This window comes from Odontomachus brunneus, unplaced genomic scaffold (assembly GCF_010583005.1).
Source record: "Odontomachus brunneus isolate Ranch 3 - 2012 unplaced genomic scaffold, Obru_v1 Obru_scaffold_001, whole genome shotgun sequence".
NCBI lineage: Eukaryota > Metazoa > Arthropoda > Insecta > Hymenoptera > Formicidae > Odontomachus > Odontomachus brunneus.
Window position 1 is genome coordinate 3,402,072 of NW_022639451.1, and position 8,303 is coordinate 3,410,374.

Consider the following 8,303-nt stretch of genomic DNA (forward strand, 5'->3'; position numbering starts at 1 on the left):
AACAAAACTATAAGTAATTCCGTAATTAGAACAAAATTGTCGTCGAATTATTTCAAATGTTAATTTTAACATTTTTTACATGTCTCAGAAATCTACTCTAAAAATAATTCACTGGTGGTGTGTCACTCATCGGTGAATTAGGAATGTTAATTGACGTTCACCGATTTTTTTTGTTACATTCATGTTTGTTATTTTGGTTTTAAGCTCAATTTGTAAAAATAATATAAAGAATAATAAAAAGAAGATATGCATAAGAATAGTTAAAATAACTCGTAAGAAATGTCGATGAGACATTTTTGTTCATATAATATGACGACATAAGACAATGAAAACAGTTATAAAACTAAACTATAATATAGTAATTCCATAATTAATAACTAACTATAGTAATTCCATAATTAGAACAAAATTGTCGTCGAATTATTTCTTGAAAGTGACTTATATCAAGCTCTTTAAGACGAATTTTGATTACCTTCTCACAGGTGTAGACGGATAATAATATTACCATGACATTCGGTGACCCAAAAACGCAAGATTACAAGTATAGCTCGCGTTACACATTTTTAGGTCAAGATCGGCCCACTTTACTCATCGTCCTTTCTAGCCGGGACCCGGATACCCGGGAGACTCGGTTACCCGAGGTAATATCTGAAATCCCCGGCACTCAAAATTGACAGCATTAGCCCGGATCGTCCCGTCGCCGCGGTGCCGCGCCGGCGGGCGTGCGCACGTCCGCGCGAAGACAGAGGCATAATTGATTCGGGCGTGATGATGAAAACGAACGGGACGTCGTTACACTTAATGACTTATCGGCCGCCTCGCTCACCTTCTCGTGCGCGCTTCTCGGGCCCGATAAGATCCCGGTGCGTTAGCCACGTATCTCACGGTATCGTACCGCGGCTCTCTCTCGGACGTCGGTCGCGCGTGGACTACCCTCGCGGAAGCGCCGCGCGAGTGCGTGCGTGCGTGCGCGCGCGCGCGCGGGAACACTTGAAAACGCGTGCTGGTTGGAAAAGGTAGCCGCGCAGTAGGTATACGTGTATACCCACCGCTCTCGGGAGACAGCTCGCGCGAGGCATTGACCCGCGCGCGAGCGGTTAGTCACACATATGCACGCGTGTGTATCACCCGATACATATGCGCGTCTACGCGCAGCTCCGGGTGCGCGCACCAGCACATACACACACACGCACATATACGTGTGCACCGCGAACCGCTTTAATAGCGTTAAACGGCCCACGCTCCCTCCACGTATACATCGCGTATATATGTGTATATACATCTGTCCTTCTCTCTCTCTCTCTTTCTCTCTCTGTCTCTCTGCGGCTACTGCCGTGCGCCTCCGACAATTCGCCACTGTATCCGATTTCCGTAATGTATGTCGGACCGTTCGTGGCGTGCCGCATAGTTTCGCCTACCCTCACGACACCGACTATTTGCCGCGTAAACGAAAAATCGCTATTTTTGTTGGTCAAATTTTTATCGAAAAAAAATAAAAGAAAAGGACCAAATTTTAGAACTGTGCAAATTTAATCATTGAAATGGTCCAACGAAATTAACGTTTCAGTCAATAAGTACGATGTTTGGCTTTTCAAATAATTTTATTGCTTAGTCCAAAAAATCTATTTTTTGGATTAAGCAATAAAGAAATCAAAAAGCGGCTCTCAATATACGTTACAAAATCCACAGTTTTTCCTTTTCTGTTTGCATCGCGCAAGCAATGCTCCTCCTCGCCAATTACGAATCGCACGCAATGAGGAGAGATTTATCGAAACTTGAGCGAATTAAACATTCCATTTAGCTCAATTTCAGTAGTGTTTACAACTAATTATTTAATTCCATTATTTTAGAATAGCTTTTAGCGTCGACTAAATTTTGTAGAGTTCAAATTCTCACGACAAATTATTGATCCGACTCGATTTTCCACCAATTACACTCGATCGTGCATCAAAAAGAAATCCAACGAAATTAACGTTTCAGTCAATAAGTACGATGCTTGGCTTTTCAAATAATTTTATTGCTTAGTCCAAAAAATCTATTTTTTGGATTAAGCAATAAAGAAATCAAAAAGCAGCTCTCAATATACGTTACAAAATCCACAGTTTTTCCTTTTCTGTTTGCATCGCGCAAGCAATGCTCCTCCTCGCCAATTACGAATCGCGAATATATATATATATATATATATATATATATATATTTATATATTTGTTTACACAAATTATATTGAAAGAAAGGTTTGGTAACAATCAATTAAGTTTGGATAATATTGTTATCGCCCTCGTAGCACAGTTCATTAGCGTTATATTGGCCCAATATTGGTTACATTAGCATACATTGAGCCAATATAGTCAATATTAGTTATAAATAAAATGTGAATAAATTTGTTTAAACAAATTCAAGAATTTATTTTACTAATTATTTTCTAATTATTATTAGACGATTGGTAACTATCATCACATTTAAACTGAAACACTCAAATAATTGCATTTGTTAACTATTACAAAACTTTCTTTTTGATACACGATCGAGTGTAGTTGGTGGAAAATCGAGTCGGATCAATAATTTGTCGTGAGAATTTGAACTCTACAAAATTTAGTCGACACTAAAAGCTATTTTTTCTAAAATAATGGAATTAAATAATTAGTTGTAAACACTACTGAAATTAAGCTAAATTGAATGTTTAATTCGCTCAAGATTCGATAAATCTCTCCTCATTGCGTGCGATTCGTAATTGGTGAGGAGAAGCATTGTTTGCGCGATGCAAAAAAGGAAAAACTGTGAATTTTGTAACGTATATTGAGAGCTGCTTTTTGACTTCTTTATTGTCTTTTGCGTCCAAACGAACAAGTCGCGGGGGATTTTCGGTGCGTTCGCAATGTAATTTACGAGGTAATAATTTCCAAAGAAAACATCCCCCTGTCACCGAACGATTACGCGGTAATGACGCGCCTCTCTTCGGCGTGGTGGATGACGGAGGAGCAGTTCTCAAAGACTCTCTTTAGAGAGAGCCACCGAGGGAAGTGTATATAGAGGGACTCTCGTTCATTGTCTAGAAAATTGATAGGTACTGCGGCGCGTAACGAGGCGCCGCGACTCGTTAAAGCGATTATTCTCGTCTGGTCGAAGTGTTGCGTAACGAAAAATGCCAGCGGTATCTAACCGCGGATCATCGTAATAACCGAGTCAATTCGACTGAGTTCACGTTGAGAATTCATCCCGCCGAGGACCCGCGAAATCCGCAAAACCCCGTTTTCCTCAATCATGCTCGAGGGAGGAAGCTCTGATCGCGATAAGAACGCAGAAACGCGTTGAGTAATCCTCGCAAAATCGTTACAAAACGTCTCGATTGAGTAGCTCGGATCTTCCTTAGTGGTACTACATATTTAGCTTCCATGAACTTAACCCGCACATAGAGAGAAAGATTTCTTTGAATTTAATATTCCTATTTGTTTGACTTTGATTTCTTCGACCTAATATACACAATAATTTTATATAATATTATAATATAGTTTCTTGTCAAATATCATAGTTCATTTCGTTAGATTGAGTCATATTGTTCTTGATAAACAGAAGCATTATTATTTAAAGAAAATGAAGAAGGGCGCACATGATGAAATAATAAAGAGACAAACCGTCAGTAACGCGAAAAAAGAAGTGTAAAGTTTCTTAAGATTATTTAAACAGGGCTATTGAATTCTTTTTAGTAAAACAAGGAAGCTACGTGAAAAAATTTTCTTCTTTGAATTAAATAATAAATTTTTTGGATTAAGCAATAAAATTATCTGAAAAGCCAAACGTACTTATTGACAGAAACGTTAATTTCGTTGGACCATTGATTCGTTGATTCAATAATTAAACTTGAATACAATAAAATTTATTAAATCCGAAGAAATTCTTTTTTCTCTGTGTAACATTTATCAAACCAAATATAAGTAGAAATGTAATGCAATTTTTTAGCAATACTGGACTGTCGTGTTAACTTTTTCGTGGCAACTGAAAAGTAAAACTACTTGGAATCTCAGTCAAAAACGCTTTTTCTACAATTACTACGCACGAAAGTTCCACAAAACCTGAACCCATTTATTGGAGGAAAACAATAAATAGACAAAAGCTATTCAATTGATTAATATTCAAGCTTGTTGCTCATAAAATGTATACGGAAAAAAAGATTTGCTAATATAAGGGCAACTAAAATTATTAATTGCATGAGCAAATTTTTTTGCTTTCATAGCAAAGTTATTTAGTTGTGATAGCTAAAAGATTTGCTAATATATATATTAGTAAATCTTTTAGCTATCACAACTAAATAACTTTGCTATGAAAGCAAGAAAATTTGCTCCTGCAGTTAATATTTTTTGTTGTCCATATATTAGCAAATCTTTTTTTTCCGTGTATAAGTTTGCCTTAGTAATATTCTGTTATTGAAGTTGCTTTTTGCATGCTTTTTAATTAAAGAATTTTAATGTGCTAATGAAAGTCACAGCGTAGAAAATTTTTGGTGCGTAATATATATTTTCATGTTTTTCGCCTTTTACGTGACATTTTTCTCACAACCATTAAATAACATATGTCTTTTTATTTATTCTTGTAGTTGTATTATTTCATCAGATTCCGAGTCAAAGTTATCATGAGAGTTTTCATTTCCATCATTACTATTAGAATAATCTGATGTTCTCATCGGAGTGAAATTCTATATTATTAACATATTTACTATTTGTTCTTTATTCATATACTTATAACTGATAATTCAGTTAAAAGTATAGCACTGAAATCAGTAAGATCTTGGTGAAAGAATCAGATAGTAGTGATTGTTCCTATTATTGATGCAGTTTGCAAACAGAAGATTAGGTTTGACACAGCGTATAACAAATTTGTTGTAATATCTACTTAATCAGTAAGATATAAAATGAAGCAATAAAATGGGAATGTTTCCAGCGAAAATCAGCGAATATTCATTGATTATCGGTGAAATGCTGCTTTCACTGATTTAATTAAAAACATTTTTATTGATTTATTTTAAGAGAGTATACGCGTATATTTAACAGCAAATAATATAAATAATTGTTTACATGACTACAACTTATCACGCGAAGGAAAAAAGCATATACACGCGGTATGACGTCACTGCTGATTATTTTCCTTGGCTTGCACGATTGCCAGAAAGGCTTAGTGATTCTTATTTCTGTTTTAAGATGTATAAACGGATTCACACACAAAGTTAGTAAACACGTTTTCAAAAACACGTGTAATCGTGATTATCTTATTATACGTATCTATAAATGTATGTGCTAAATCCAAGTTTCAGTCCTACTTTAAGCCTGAACTGTCTGACACCTCTATATTCTGAAGGATCAGTGTATGTGTAACACACATGGGAATTTAAATCCTTCTTAGCGCGTCTAAAAGGCAAAAAACGTGCAAAATACCTGTAAATTCTAAAGAGGACTTCTTTCTTGCCGAGGACTCGACAAAGCCGATAGATCGAACGGAATCTAAAGAGGTTGATATAGACTTCAGAGAATCAAACTAGACGTCAAATGGAACATTCAGGTCGAAAGTAGGATCAAAATTTCGACTGGGGAATACGTTTAAACGTTTCCTCGTTTAATGTACCCGAATCGAAACTTTGGCACTATATTAAACCTTGAATTCTACAACGCAGTAGAAGCCAAGTCAGCAAAATAGTTTAATCCTAATGATACAATTTACTTCTACTTTGACTCTAATAATGTCCAAAATTTCCCTTTTTATTTTTTTAGCATCAAAATAGATTGTATTGTAGACTTCAGAATATCAAAATAGGTGTTGAATAGAATAGTGAAGCTGAAAGTAAGATCAAAATTTTGACTTAGATGGATTAAATAGAATCAAAAGAGTATAGGTTGATATAGGTTTGATTCAGAGTATCAAAGTAGATGTTGAATGGAACAGTAAGGTTGAAAGTAGGAAAACTTCGACTCGGGTGGAGTACCTTCAATTTCTACCAGGGATATCAAGGCTTTATTGGAGCTTGTTTTACGTACTACTGTGTCCAAAAAGTAAGACCAATTTAAATTTTTTTTTTTAAATCTTTATTTATTATTCCAAATCTATTTCGTCGTCTTCAAAGTAATCCCCCTTAGACACAATACACTTATGCCAACGTTTTTTCCAACCCTCGAAACAGTTGTTAAAGTCGATTTCCGGAATGGCCTTCAAAACTTTCTTCGATTCAGCTTGTATCTCTTCAATCGAGTCAAAACGGTGTCCCCGGAGCGGTCTTTTGAGTTTAGGGAATAGCCAGAAGTCACACGGTGCTAAATCAAGTGAATATGGTGGTTGTGGAAGGATATGGGTCGAATTTTTAGCGAAATGGTCTCGAAGAACCAATGCAGTGTGAGATGGCGCATTATCGTGGTGCAAAAACCAAGAGTTGTCTTTCCACAATTCCGGCCTCTTTTTGCGAATAGCTTCCAAGTCTTGACGTTTATGATGTGAAATTTGACACAGATGTCTGTCACAGTGCTACCAATTTAGAAAAAAAATATCTCTGACATTCGTTATACCCGCGCAATTTAACTTGAAAATTGGTCTTACTTTTTGGACACAGTAGTATACAGTTACGCAACAATTAGTTAACCGAGAAGTTGTTCCAGTACCGAAATTCTGAAGAGGTCTGCGAACCCGCTTCAGTCTTCCCCGTTCACGACGAGCAAGCATCTCCGCTGGAGGCAACACCGCGGACCCATATTCCGCGGTTTAATTAAAGTCGAGGTCGCGGCCGGCACCCGCGCGAGCACCGCGAAGCACCGGGGTCGGGTCTAGACCGCGGTCGAAGAAGTACAAGAACTTGAATGCGAGATGGGGTCATTGCGAGTCACGGGGTGGAGGAGGGCCGAGGGAGGGCGGCGCGGGAGGGAGAAGGAAGGGGAGAAGGAAGACATTGTAAGCATCACGATGCTCGTAATGCTTCCCGTCGAGAGCGGCGTTCGCCGCGAATATCAGATATCGCGCGGATGAGCGCGGAGGTTGGAGGATGAGGAGGAGGAGCAGGAGGAGGAGGAGGAGGAGAAGAGAGCGTCTTCTCCTGCAGGAGGAACGCGATCGGCGCCTGCTCGCTCGCCGGCGCCGCGACTCCTCGGGACCCCGGGATCGTCGATCTTGACGACCATTAGCGGACGTACACGTGAGTCCGGGTGGGATTTTTTCCCGCCGCCGCGGCTGTTCCGGGAGTCGCGTCCGTTCGTTCGTTCGTTCGTTCGTTCGTTCGTACGTACGTACGTTCGTTCACTCGTTCACTGGCTCGCTCGCCCGCTCGCTCGTTCGCTCGCTCGATGGAATGCTAACCGACGACGATGCGCGATGTGCCCGGAAGTGCAGTTGATTCCCCATACCTGATTCCGCGGCGATCGCGCGAAAGAAGCGCTCGCGTATTCGCGTATTCGCGCCCCGCGGGCCCGCAAAAACCCAGCCGGCAGCCGGATGCTCGTAAACTTTTGCTCCAGCGCCGCAACAAACGCCAGATTTCGCGTGTCAGCGTATTCCGTGCCTACTTCGTGCACTACTACTATCACCACTACTACTATCACTGCTGCTATAAGTGAAAAATAACTTTATACTATCGGCAAAGTCTCACAGTAGCTCGTTTGAATTGGAGAATTGAAGAAAAGCTGACCGTTTTGCTGGCATTGCTAAGAGTTGCCTATTGCAGATAAAATCCATTCACTCTGCGAGGTGAAAATATTTACTGGCCAAAATTTAAAAAATGTATATTAGTAGCTATCTAGATAGACAAGTGTCTAGTTGGCAGCGACTTTATTACTCGATTTGCGAAGGTTGCATTCTTTATGAGAAGTTTACACGGTACTCGTATTTATTACATGCAGTGACGAAATAGAGAAATAAGAAAGAAATTTGCACAAAACAATATATCAACAATATACCTTTGTTGTATTTTATTAAAATGTATATTTTATTAAAATATTTATTTCCCTTATGAGAGAGGTTCATGTAACATTCATATTTATCACACCGAGTGACGAAATAAAAATAAGAAAGAAATAATCAAAATTTACACAAAAAAGTATGTTAACAAATATGTCTTTATTAAAATTTGTACTCTATTAAAATATTTTATTCACACCTCACACCTGCAATGTGGTTTTTATTGTTCTTACATATTTTTCTATTACGATCTGTAATCTTAGAGTCCTTAATCACTTATGAGTATAATCAAAATTTGCCCAAAACAATGTCATGTAAAATGCAGAGAGAGAGAGAGAGAGAGAGAGAGAGAGAGAGAGAGAGAGAGAGAGAGAGAGAGA

At 38.5% G+C, this 8,303-nt stretch overlaps 1 protein-coding gene across 5 annotated transcripts in view; it reads right to left on the minus strand.

Moving 5' to 3' along the window:
* Positions 1–8,303, minus strand: part of LOC116840557 — a 149,532-nt gene that overhangs the window by 70,352 nt on the left and 70,877 nt on the right. Inside the window, exon 1 of one of the 5 annotated variants that reach the window (XM_032807416.1) lies at positions 827–848. The exons of 3 other annotated variants lie outside the window; for them this stretch is intronic. The gene's annotated coding sequence lies outside the window, so the exon portion shown is untranslated. Of the gene's footprint in view, positions 1–472; positions 718–826; positions 849–8,303 lie in introns of those variants that run through there. One more of the 5 variants, XM_032807425.1, reaches the window with a different exon arrangement.